Consider the following 13,557-nt stretch of genomic DNA (forward strand, 5'->3'; position numbering starts at 1 on the left):
TATTTTCTGAAAAAATAATTCTGCATAATTTTAAAACTCAAAAATTACGGTTTCGGAATTATGCCGTTTGGACAGTATGATTGATTTTCACCAAACCCCCACCAAACCGAATTTCCGGCTACGCCGCTGACTTCAAGTAAGTAGAAACAAAGTCGTTCTACACTCGTTCACAAGAAACTTCTTCGAACGCTGAATATCTATTATAATACATTGAAACCCCGATTTTATCAGCCAAATATGAACATATGTTTGATGGGCTCTAGCAGACGAACAAGACTGAATTCGAGTAAATCCTTTCTTGAGCATGTTTTCCTTATCATGAAAATGGAAATATGCAAAAATAAAAAGTTCATCATAATGTGATTTTTAATAAATAGTGACCCTCGCTTCACAACGTAGTCTATTTTTCATGGCTTGCGGTGAGCACGATCTCTCGAATTGCTGAACTGAAAATTATGGAATAGAAATTAATTTTTAGTATTCTTTACAGATTAAACTCGCCGCGCAGATAGCTCTGAATTAGACCCGCTGGTGCCCTAAGACGATTTCGCTAGATTTTCAGAGCACTGTGCACCCAGTGCATTAACGCAAGTGACGGAAGGTTATCGAAAAGTTTCGTGAAAATGAAAATTCCAGTAATGATGATGATTTTCCCAAACGGTTCGTTTTCGAGAGGTTTTTTATTTGTTCTTTGACATTAGGATTAACGATAATAATTCAAATCAAGGATACTACTGGGAAGTCACCTTTAGAAAAAGTTGATGTCAAAGTAAAATTTGTAACTATGCACGCATGCACTTCAGAGATAGCGTGATATCAGGAGCTGCGATTTCATTTCAACGCTTTTTTGTGAAAAGGGCGATACTTACAAATGTAAACATAAGGCTTTTTCATACATGCGAATGAGGGCTTTGAAACGCAACAAATTAACCTAAAAAAATTGATTCTACGATATTGCTTTCTTAAACTACAGCAAAAAATACAACGGGCGAAACTGTATTTTTGTTGGTTTATTTAAAGTTTCGCCCTCCACGCTCCATGAAAACAAACAGGGCGATACTTTTTTGCTAGCAGTTTAGAGGCGAAACTGTGTTTTTTCCGTATTTTTTTTTAGGATTATCAAGCTGATACCAGCTGTAAATAGTAACAATGATCGCTATTGAAAAAACACGGACGAAATCGGTGGTGTAGAACGGTAGTTATTGTAAAAAAAACGTAAGGGCGATACTTCAATGGTGATAGGTGGGACCGAAAAAGTAAACAATCGCCAAAGGGGCGATACTATCATTTTGTCAATTTCAATAGCAAAAACAAATTTCAATTTAATAATTTCAAATACTTTATGAAGTTTTAGGTTTCGATCACTGAATCATGCAATCTAGGATGTAAAAAACACAATAGTTCTTAAATAGGAAATAAAACTGGAAATATTCACTGTTGATTTTTTTTGAATGGTATCACTGCTAGTATCGCCCTTTTCAAGAAAAAGCGTTGATTTCTTAGTTCTCAGTCGCGTTGGAAATTTGAGTAAAGTATAAACTTCAAATCGATTCAAAAAAAATTCGATTTTTTTGGCTCAGTACAATATATAACCCCTTTAGGAAAATTCAGTTTTCCCACCACAATTTAGATATTTTATTAACAGAGCATTAACAATAATTCGTTGGTATGTCTCTTTTTTGTCCATTTTTTCGCTTTCCCATTGGTTTGAGATTTCTAGCACTGATGTTGTCCTATGCTGATTTGAGCGATTCTCTCAGTCCTGTCACTATCCCATGTAGTATGTGTTAACAAAAACATCGCGAAGCATCAAGTTCTAAATGTTCTCAAACGATATAATATCCGAAGAGAGTGATAAGAGTTATAAGAAATGTTTCATCACACTGTTAGGCGGATTAAAAGTGTTTTTGATTTTCATAAGGCCGTCTTATGAAAATAATAAGGGTAGGTTTTGGCAAACTTCCCCTCCATATCATGAGACAATATTATAAATTTCATTTATTATCCCCATGTCTGAAAGTCAAATCTTTTGTACGGAATTTCACAGTATATTTTTGTGGGTGTAGATTACACCCAAGTTTCACGGTTAAAAAATTATGCCCATTATTGCGTATTCTAATCCCCATCTCCGACAAAACTGGGAAAACTCATTTGTTGGGTAAACATGACATACCCAATAAAGAATACCACCAGTATACGTCAAAAATTGGGTGAATTTTTAGCCAGTTGTTTTTAAATTAATTGAAAATGGGTAAAATAACTAATTTGAAGAACTATAAGTTTGAATAGTAAAAAATAAGAGTTTCGTCTAACAATTTATTATTTTCTTCAAGCATTGTATATACAAATTAGGAGCTCTTTTGTCCCTTCCATTATCATCAACTTCATATACCTAACCGCGATCCATCTTTGCCTTGTACGCATTCCTCTTCTCAGATTCGGAAGTCAACGTTATCGTCATGATACGTCGCCTTATCACTGAATCTCGCTCCGTTGTCATTTCGTCGTTTTTGCATCCATTGCACTTTTTCCATACCTAAATGGTCAGTATAAAAGTTGACATCAAATTTCTAAACAACTTTTATGCTATTTTCAGACTAACCTGAATATCTACTCATTGGCTCAAACCACGCACGTAGAGCTGGCTTGTTCCGTTACTGATCGCAATAGAACCATTCACTATCCGGGTATTAATTTAATCCGCTTTTATCGTCACATGCACTGGTAAACATTAAAGATGCTGAATCCCTCTGGATAGACTCGCCAACTCTATCTTATTCTCATTATTTATCAGTAAGTGTCATTCCAATCGAGCACGAGACCTGTCAAAAACCTCAATCCGAAGAAAATCGCTTCAAATCCTTCTAGAATGAGGGCCATTGACAGGTCTCGTGCTCGATTGGAATGACACTGACAGATAAATGGGGCAGCCCTAAGTTTGCGCCGCTAAAACAACAAAAATGATCCATAAAAAATTGAAAAACGATCCATAAAAAAGTTGTCCATGTTCCATAAAACAAAACTGAAAATCCATAAAACAGTGTGAATGATCCATAAAAAGGGGTGATTTGATCCATAGATTATGTAAAATTGTAAAATAAACCGTAAAATGGTAGTAAAGGAGCACTAAAATAGTAATTAAAATCAACAATTAAAATCAACTAATGCCCCATAAAAATATTGGAAATGTTCCATAAAATGATACATTTTGCGCCATAAATTTACTGACATTGATCCATAGAATATTAACAATGTACATTAAAACACGTCGATATGTTCCATAATATCGACCAAAATGTTCCACGGTATTACAAAATGGAGCAATAAAATGTCAGAAAAAGTTCCATAAATTTGATAAAAATGTTTGCTAAATAATTTTTCTTGGTCGATAGAAGATGTAAAAATGAACATTCGAAACGATTCATATATCGAACGTTAAATTATGGTTCATGGATATTTACAAAACGATCCATAGGAAAAGAAAATGTAAAACGATCCATTAATATGTGCTTATGCACCAGAAAAATTAAATTTAATGGATTCATGCGAAATTGTTGCTATTCGAACTAATAATAAAGTTTATTACATTTGGTTGTAATATCAAAGTACAACAAACAATGCATACATTATAGTTAAACTTCAGCTTCCGTATCCCACTAGTCAGCTAACTGACCTTAGCTAACCTGAAATCATTATGGCAACTCTTTAAACGTCAGAGTATTTATGATATTAGAGCGCTGAGAGTTATTAGACCACTGATACAGGCTGGCATGAGTCGCTAATACTATCTGAATAACTATCTGAAACGAAAACGGACACTTTATACACGAACACTGACTAATGTGGCTACGCCACATCGCTTTCTAGTGCACTGTCCGACTTCGCTGCCGCTCAGTCGGCTTTTAACTAGCTATAGCCCCTATGTTTAAGTAAACCGGGCAAACGAGAGGACCACAGGTTTGCTTGCAATTCCAGCTACGGGTTAATCAATGCCTCGTCAAACGGATCCTCAGCGGCTTTGCGCCGCTTCGGATCCTTGGCCTCGGATATGCGGCCAAGCCGCATCACACTAGCTCCCAGTATAAGCTCACTTGTTAAAACACTGTCACTGTTATGAGAATTGTTAAGCACAACTTATTTTTTCAGTTTACCATAAAATTTCGCATGAATTCATTAAATTTATTTTTTCTAGTTGATAAGCACAAATTAATGGATCGTTTTACATTTTCTTTTCTTATGGATCGTTTTGTAAATATCCATGAACCATAATTTAACGTTCGATATATGAATCATTTCTAATGTTCATTTTTACATCTTCTATGAACCAAGACAAATTATTTAGCAAACATTTTCATGAAATTTATGGAACTTTTCTGACATTTTATTGCTCCATTTTGTAATACCGTGGAACATTTTTGTCGATATTATGGAACATATCGACGTGTTTTATTGTACATTGTTAATATTCTATGGATCAATGTCAGTTAATTTATGGCGCAAAATGTATCATTTTATGGAACATTTCCAATATTTTTATGGGGCATTGGTTGAATTTAATTGCTCTTTTATTACTATTTTAGTGCTCTTTTGCGACCATTTTATGGTTCAATTTTGCATAATCTACCCTCTAAGAACGGTTGGTTTCAAAAATGTCCAATGAAGGACGTTCGTTGGACCAATTTGGACAACGTCCAAATAACCGTTCAACAAACGTCCATCGTTGGACCCGTGTTGAACGATTTTGAAACAATTTTTTGGACGTCTCAGTGGGTATGGATCAAATCACCCCTTTTTATGGATCATTTACACTGTTTTATGGATTTTGAATTTTGTTTTATGGAACATGGACAACTTTTTTATGGATCGTTTTACAATTCTTTATGGATTATTTTAAATATTTTATATGCAAAAGTACATTTTCCCGATAAATGGTAAACAAACGATTGACGTGTCGAGTCTTTATCCAGAGGGATTCAGCGTCTTTAGTAAACATAAACTTAAAAACCGCAAAGTGTTTTTCAACCATTTATGAGTAATCTTTCACTCATTTCTCTCTTCGAATAGAATTATTAAGATGGATAATTTTTATCCATATATTCGAAAAAGTACCCAATTCTCGACAAACATATGATTACGGCCTAAAAGCCAACTGTCAAAATCCATTTTGAATGGAAATTCCAGACAAACCGTTACTAGTCGAACACAGTTCACAACAGTTTATGAAAGAAAAAACGTTTCTCTTTCGTTTACTACCAACATCTCTGATTGGCGTGCGACGGTTTGTCCGGAATTTCCATTCAAAGTGGATTTTGACAGTTGGCTTTTAGGCCGTAATCAAATGTTTGTCGAGAATTGGTGACAGCTGAAATTAAACTGAAATAGGTAGTTCTGGTACTCATTCCTTTTTTTAAGTGTTGAATAGGTCCTAATAAAATTCTACCGGCAGTGAGCCGAAATTCTGGCTGGTTCTAGTTTGAATTTCAGCTCCAGTGACACAAACGATTCTATAGTTGGCCAGCCAGAATTCCGGTTCATTTTCCAGCTGATTTTTACTGGGGTGTAACACCGACTGCATCGGTGTAGTGCACTGTCAAAGACGAAAATGCCACTAATCTTTATGCAACGTTTTCATTTTTATCTCTTGAAAAATTGGCGATATAAATTATTAAATTTTAAAGTCGCCACCGTAGTTTATTACAAAAAATATAGGTTTTCTAATTATGTGCTAGTACCGAGTTAAGCTCAGCCGGAAATGAATCGGAATTCTGGCTGGTTCCAGTTCGCATTCCGGCTCCAGTGACACAACCGATTCTAGTTAGAATCGGTTGTGTCACTGGAGCCGGAATACTGGAACCAGCCAAAATACCAGCTCATTTCCGACTGAACTTTACTGTGTAGCGAGACCAAATTGCCGACTGAAAATTGTAACCTAAACAATAGGTTATGTTCTGACAAAAACACGCATATCTCAGAAAGTATGGGTTTTTGTTGAAAACACGTTAGCCGTTAATATTGGATCAGACATTGATGAAATAATTACACAAGATTAGTGAACATACATACAGACATACACATACAATTGAGGGAATCATACACATTTCCTTTATAAAAATATTGCAAAAATGAGTAAAATATGCAAAATAATCATTAATACTCACTAAATTATTTTAGCTGAAATAAACTAATGCTAGTCCCTCAACAATAATCGTTAACTTATATTTTCACACAACACTTTAAAGCAACGAGTAACGAGCATAAAAACGTGGCAATTATGAACGGTAACGACCAGAGATGATATATGCGCGAAGAGACACAAAAAGTTCCAATCGAACCCAAAGACGATGTTTAAATATAAAGACCCGCGGAGAGGAAAAAAGTATCCAGTCAAAAAAAGCGGACGAACATGGTCAGGCGATTTAAACAGTTTGACGTTTGACTCAACTCGCCTGTGCTAATTGCCCCTAGGAACAAATGCAATTTGTGAACGCGATTTAAAGGCAATTTCAAACTTAGACAAATTTACTGGCGGCTGAAATGGACTTGGTTGTTTTTCGCGTTTTTCTAACATGGCGGTTCATGTTTGGCTTAAGCTTACAATTGTTTTTTAAACGATTGGCGTGTTTTCGCTTGTATTTTGTAAGTCTAGTGCACTTCATTCAGCTAACGAATGTGGGAAATTGTGGAATCGTGTGTAAGTGTAGGAGAACAAGACCTTTGAGATTTTACCTTATGCCACCCAAGGGTATCAAAGAGCTCTTTGGGCCCGACTACACCATACTTTTCAGATCCCTAGGGACCTATACTAAACATCTAAACACCTGGTATTTCATTTCTACTGCGCCGACAAATTCCCTGGTCACTTCTTATGAACGATTTCTACATGCAAAGGGAAAAGCATTTTACCTTACGCCTCCCAATGGTATCAAAGAGCTCTTTGGTCCCGACTAAACTATACATTTCAGATCCCTATAGACCTATACTAAACATCTAAAAACTTGCTATTTCATTTCTACTGCGCCGACAAATTCCCTGGTCACTTCTTATGAACGATTTCTACATACAAAGGGAAAAGCATTTTACCTTATGCCACCCAAGGGTATCAAAGAGCTCTTTGGGCCCGACTACACCATACTATTTAGATCCCTAGGGACCTATACTAAATATCTAAACACTTGTTATTTCATTTCTACTGCGCCGACAAATTCCCTGGTCACTTCTTATGAACGATTTCTACATGCAATTGGAAAAGCATTTTACCTTATGCCACCCAAGGATATCAAAGAGCTCTTTGGGCCCGACTACACCATACTTTTCAGATCCCTAGGGACCTATACTAAATATCTAAACACTTGGTAGTTCATTTCTACTGCGCCGACAAATTCCCTGGGCACTTCTTATGAACGATTTCTACATGCAATTGGAAAAGCATTTTACCTTATGCCACCCAAGGGTATCAAAGAGCTCTTTGGGCCCGACTAAACTATACTTTTCAGATCCCTAGGAACCTATACTAAACATCTAAACACTTGGTAGTTCATTTCTACTGCGCCGACAAATTCCCTGGGCACTTCTTATGAACGATTTCTACATGCAAAGGGAAAAGCATTTTACCTTACGCCTCCCAATGGTATCAAAGAGCTCTTTGGTCCCGACTAAACTATACTTTTCAGATCCCTATAGACCTATACTAAACATCTAAACACTTGTTATTTCATTTCTACTGCGCCGACAAATTCCCTGGTCACTTCTTATGAACGATTTCTACATGCATTTGGAAAAGCATTTTACCTTATGCCACCCAAGGATATCAAAGAGCTCTTTGGGCCCGACTACACCATACTTTTTAGATCCCTAGGGACCTATACTAAATATCTAAACACTTGTTATTTCATTTCTACTGCGCCGACAAATTCCCTGGTCACTTCTTATGAACGATTTCTACATGCAAAGGGAAAAGCATTTTACCTTATCCCACCCAAGGGTATCAAAGAGCTCTTTGGGCCCGACTACACAATACTTTTCAGATCCCTTTAGACCTATACTAAACATCTAAACACTTGTTATTTCATTTCTACTGCGCCGACAAATTCCCTGATCACTTCTTATGCACGATTTCTACATGCAAAGGGAAAAGCATTTTACCTTATGCCACCCAAGGGTATCAAAGAGCTCTTTGGGCCCGACTACACCATACTTTTCAGATCCCTAGGGACCTATACTAAATATCTAAACACTTGTTATTTCATTTCTACTGCGCCGACAAATTCCCTGGTCACTTCTTATGAACGATTTCTACATGCAAAGGGAAAAGCATTTTACCTTATGCCACCCAAGGATATCAAAGAGCTCTTTGGGCCCGACTACACCATACTTTTCAGATCCCTAGGGACCTATACTAAATATCTAAACACTTGGTAGTTCATTTCTACTGCGCCGACAAATTCCCTGGGCACTTCTTATGAACGATTTCTACATGCAATTGGAAAAGCATTTTACCTTATGCCACCCAAGGGTATCAAAGAGCTCTTTGGGCCCGACTAAACTATACTTTTCAGATCCCTAGGAACCTATACTAAACATCTAAACACTTGGTAGTTCATTTCTACTGCGCCGACAAATTCCCTGGTCACTTCTTATGAACGATTTCTACATGCAAAGGGAAAAGCATTTTACCTTATGCCACCCAAGGATATCAAAGAGCTCTTTGGGCCCGACTACACCATACTTTTCAGATCCCTAGGGACCTATACTAAATATCTAAACACTTGGTAGTTCATTTCTACTGCGCCGACAAATTCCCTGGGCACTTCTTATGAACGATTTCTACATGCAATTGGAAAAGCATTTTACCTTATGCCACCCAAGGGTATCAAAGAGCTCTTTGGGCCCGACTAAACTATACTTTTCAGATCCCTAGGAACCTATACTAAACATCTAAACACTTGGTAGTTCATTTCTACTGCGCCGACAAATTCCCTGGGCACTTCTTATGAACGATTTCTACATGCAAAGGGAAAAGCATTTTACCTTATGCCACCCAAGGGTATCAAAGAGCTCTTTGGGCCCGACTACACCATACTTTTCAGATCCCTAGAGACCTATACTAAACATCTAAACACTTGGTAGTTCATTTCTACTGCGTCGACAAATTCCCTGGTCACTTCTTATGAACGATTTCTACATGCAAAGGGAAAAGCATTTTACGTTATGCCACCCAAGGGTATCAAAGAGCTCTTTGGGCCCGACTACACCATACTTTTCAGATCCCTAGGGACCTATACTAAATATCTAAACACTTGTTATTTCATTTCTACTGCGCCGACAAATTCCCTGGGCACTTCTTATGAACGATTTCTACATGCAATTGGAAAAGCATTTTACCTTATGCCACCCAAGGATATCAAAGAGCTCTTTGGGCCCGACTACACCATACTTTTCAGATCCCTAGGGACCTATACTAAATATCTAAACACTTGGTAGTTCATTTCTACTGCGCCGACAAATTCCCTGGGCACTTCTTATGAACGATTTCTACATGCAAAGGGAAAGCATTTTACCTTATCCCACCCAAGGGTATCAAAGAGCTCTTTGGGCCCGACTACACCATACTTTTTAGATCCCTAGGGACCTATACTAAATATCTAAACACTTGTTATTTCATTTCTACTGCGCCGACAAATTCCCTGGTCACTTCTTATGAACGATTTCTACATGCAAAGGGAAAAGCATTTTACCTTATTCCACCCAAGGGTATCAAAGAGCTCTTTGGGCCCGACTACACCATACTTTTTAGATCCCTAGGGACCTATACTAAATATCTAAACACTTGTTATTTCATTTCTACTGCGCCGACAAATTCCCTGGTCACTTCTTATGAACGATTTCTACATGCAAAGGGAAAAGCATTTTACCTTATCCCACCCAAGGGTATCAAAGAGCTCTTTGGGCCCGACTACACCATACTTTTCAGATCCCTAGGGACCTATACTAAATATCTAAACACTTGGTAGTTCATTTCTACTGCGCCGACAAATTCCCTGGTCACTTCTTATGAACGATTTCTACATGCAAAGGGAAAAGCATTTTACCTTATTCCACCCAAGGGTATCAAAGAGCTCTTTGGGCCCGACTACACCATACTTTTTAGATCCCTAGGGACCTATACTAAATATCTAAACACTTGTTATTTCATTTCTACTGCGCCGACAAATTCCCTGGTCACTTCTTATGAAGGATTTCTACATGCAAAGGGAAAAGCATTTTACCTTACGCTTCCCAAGGGTATCAAAGAGCTCTTTGGGCCCGACTAAACTACGCTTTTCAGATCCCTATAGACCTATACTAAACATCTAAACACTTGTTATTTCATTTCTACTGCGCCGACAAATTCCCTGGTCACTTCTTATGAACGATTTCTACATGCAAAGGGAAAAGCATTTTACCTTACGCCTCCCAATGGTATCAAAGAGCTCTTTGGTCCCGACTAAACTATACTTTTCAGATCCCTATAGACCTATACTAAACATCTAAACACTTGTTATTTCATTTCTACTGCGCCGACAAATTCCCTGGTCACTTCTTATGAACAATTTCTACATGCATTTGGAAAAGCATTTTACCTTATGCCACCCAAGGATATCAAAGAGCTCTTTGGGCCCGACTACACCATACTTTTCAGATCCCTAGGGACCTATACTAAATATCTAAACACTTGGTATTTCATTTCTACTGCGCCGACAAATTCCCTGGGCACTTCTTATGAACGATTTCTACATGCAAAGGGAAAAGCATTTTACCTTATTCCACCCAAGGGTATCAAAGAGCTCTTTGGGCCCGACTACACCATACTTTTTAGATCCCTAGGGACCTATACTAAATATCTAAACACTTGTTATTTCATTTCTACTGCGCCGACAAATTCCCTGGTCACTTCTTATGAACGATTTCTACATGCAAAGGGAAAAGCATTTTACCTTATCCCACCCAAGGGTATCAAAGAGCTCTTTGGGCCCGACTACACAATACTTTTCAGATCCCTTTAGACCTATACTAAATATCTAAACACTTGTTATTTCATTTCTACTGCGCCGACAAATTCCCTGATCACTTCTTATGCACGATTTCTACATGCAAAGGGAAAAGCATTTTACCTTATGCCACCCAAGGGTATCAAAGAGCTCTTTGGGCCCGACTACACCATACTTTCCAGATCCCTAGGGACCTATACTAAATATCTAAACACTTGTTATTTCATTTCTACTGCGCCGACAAATTCCCTGGTCACTTCTTATGAACGATTTCTACATGCAATTGGAAAAGCATTTTACCTTATGCCACCCAAGGGTATCAAAGAGCTCTTTGGGCCCGACTACACCATACTTTTCAGATCCCTAGGGACCTATACTAAATATCTAAACACTTGTTATTTCATTTCTACTGCGCCGACAAATTCCCTGGTCACTTCTTATGAACGATTTCTACATGCAAAGGGAAAAGCATTTTACCTTATGCCACCCAAGGATATCAAAGAGCTCTTTGGGCCCGACTACACCATACTTTTCAGATCCCTAGGGACCTATACTAAATATCTAAACACTTGGTAGTTCATTTCTACTGCGCCGACAAATTCCCTGATCACTTCTTATGAACGATTTCTACATGCAATTGGAAAAGCATTTTACCTTATGCCACCCAAGGGTATCAAAGAGCTCTTTGGGCCCGACTACACCATACTTTTCAGATCCCTAGGGACCTATACTAAACAACTAAATACTTGGCATTTCATTTCTACTGCGCCGACAAATTCCCTGGTCACTTCTTATGAACGATTCCTACATGCAAAGGGAAAAGCATTTTACCTTATGCCACCCAAGGGTATCAAAGAGCTCTTTGGGCCCGACTAAACTGTACTTTTCAGATCCCTAGGAACCTATACTAAACATCTAAATACTTGGTAGTTCATTTCTACTGCGCCGACAAATTCGCTGGGCACTTTTTATGAACGATTTCTACATGCAAAGGGAAAAGCATTTTACCTTATGCCACCCAAGGGTATCAAAGAGCTTTTTGGGCCCGACTACACCATACTTTTCAGATCCCTAGGGACCTATACTAAATATCTAAACACTTGGTAGTTCATTTCTACTGCGCCGACAAATTCCCTGGTCACTTTTTATGAACGATTTCTACATGCAATTGGAAAAGCATTTTACCTTATGCCACCCAAGGGTATCAAAGAGCTCTTTGGGCCCGACTACACCATACTTTTCAGATCCCTAGGGACCTATACTAAATATCTAAACACTTGTTATTTCATTTCTACTGCGCCGACAAATTCCCTGGTCACTTCTTATGAACGATTTCTACATGCAATTGGAAAAGCATTTTACCTTATGCCACCCAAGGATATCAAAAAGCTCTTTGGGCCCGACTACACCATACTTTTCAGATCCCTAGGGACCTATACTAAATATCTAAACACTTGGTAGTTCATTTCTACTGCGCCGACAAATTCCCTGGGCACTTCTTATGAACGATTTCTACATGCAAAGGAAAAAGCAGTTTACCTTATGCCACCCAAGGGTATCAAAGAGCTCTTTGGGCCCGACTACACCATACTTTTCAGATCCCTAGGGACCTATACTAAATATCTAAATACTTGGTAGTTCATTTCTACTGCCCCAACAAATTCCCTGGTCACTTCTTATGAAGGATTTCTACATGCAAAGGGAAAAGCATTTTACCTTATGCCACCCAAGGGTATCAAAGAGCTCTTTGGGCCCGACTACACCATACTTTTCAGATCCCTAGGGACCTATACTAAATATCTAAACACTTGGTAGTTCATTTCTACTGCGCCGACAGATTCCCTGGTCACTTCTTATGAACGATTTCTACATGCAAAGGAAAAAGCATTTTACCTTACGCTTCCCAAGGGTATCAAAGAGCTCTTTGGGCCCGCCTACACTATACTTTTCAGATCCCTATAGACCTATACTAAACATCTACACACTTGTTATTTCATTTCTACGGCGCCGACAAATTCCCTGGTCACTTCTTATGAACGATTTCTACATGCAAAGGAAAAAGCAGTTTACCTTATGCCACCCAAGGGTATCAAAGAGCTCTTTGGGCCCGACTACACCATACTTTTCAGATCCCTAGGGACCTATACTAAATATCTAAACACTTATTAGTTCATTTCTACTGCGTCGACAAATTCCCTGGTCACTTCTTATGAACGAATGCTACATGCAAAGGGAAAAGCATTTTACCTTATGCCACCCAAGGGTATCAAAGAGCTCTTTGGGCCCGACTACACTATACTTTTCAGATCCCTATAGACCTATACTAAACATCTACACACTTGTTATTTCATTTCTACTGCGCCGACAAATTCCCTGGTCACTTCTTATGAACGATTTCTACATGCAAAGGAAAAAGCAGTTTACCTTATGCCACCCAAGGGTATCAAAGAGCTCTTTGGGCCCGACTACACTATACTTTTCAGATCCCTAGGGACCTATACTAAATATCTAAACACTTGGTAGTTCATTT

This window comes from Topomyia yanbarensis, chromosome 3, assembly GCF_030247195.1.
Source record: "Topomyia yanbarensis strain Yona2022 chromosome 3, ASM3024719v1, whole genome shotgun sequence".
In the NCBI taxonomy this organism is placed as follows: Eukaryota; Metazoa; Arthropoda; class Insecta; order Diptera; family Culicidae; genus Topomyia; species Topomyia yanbarensis.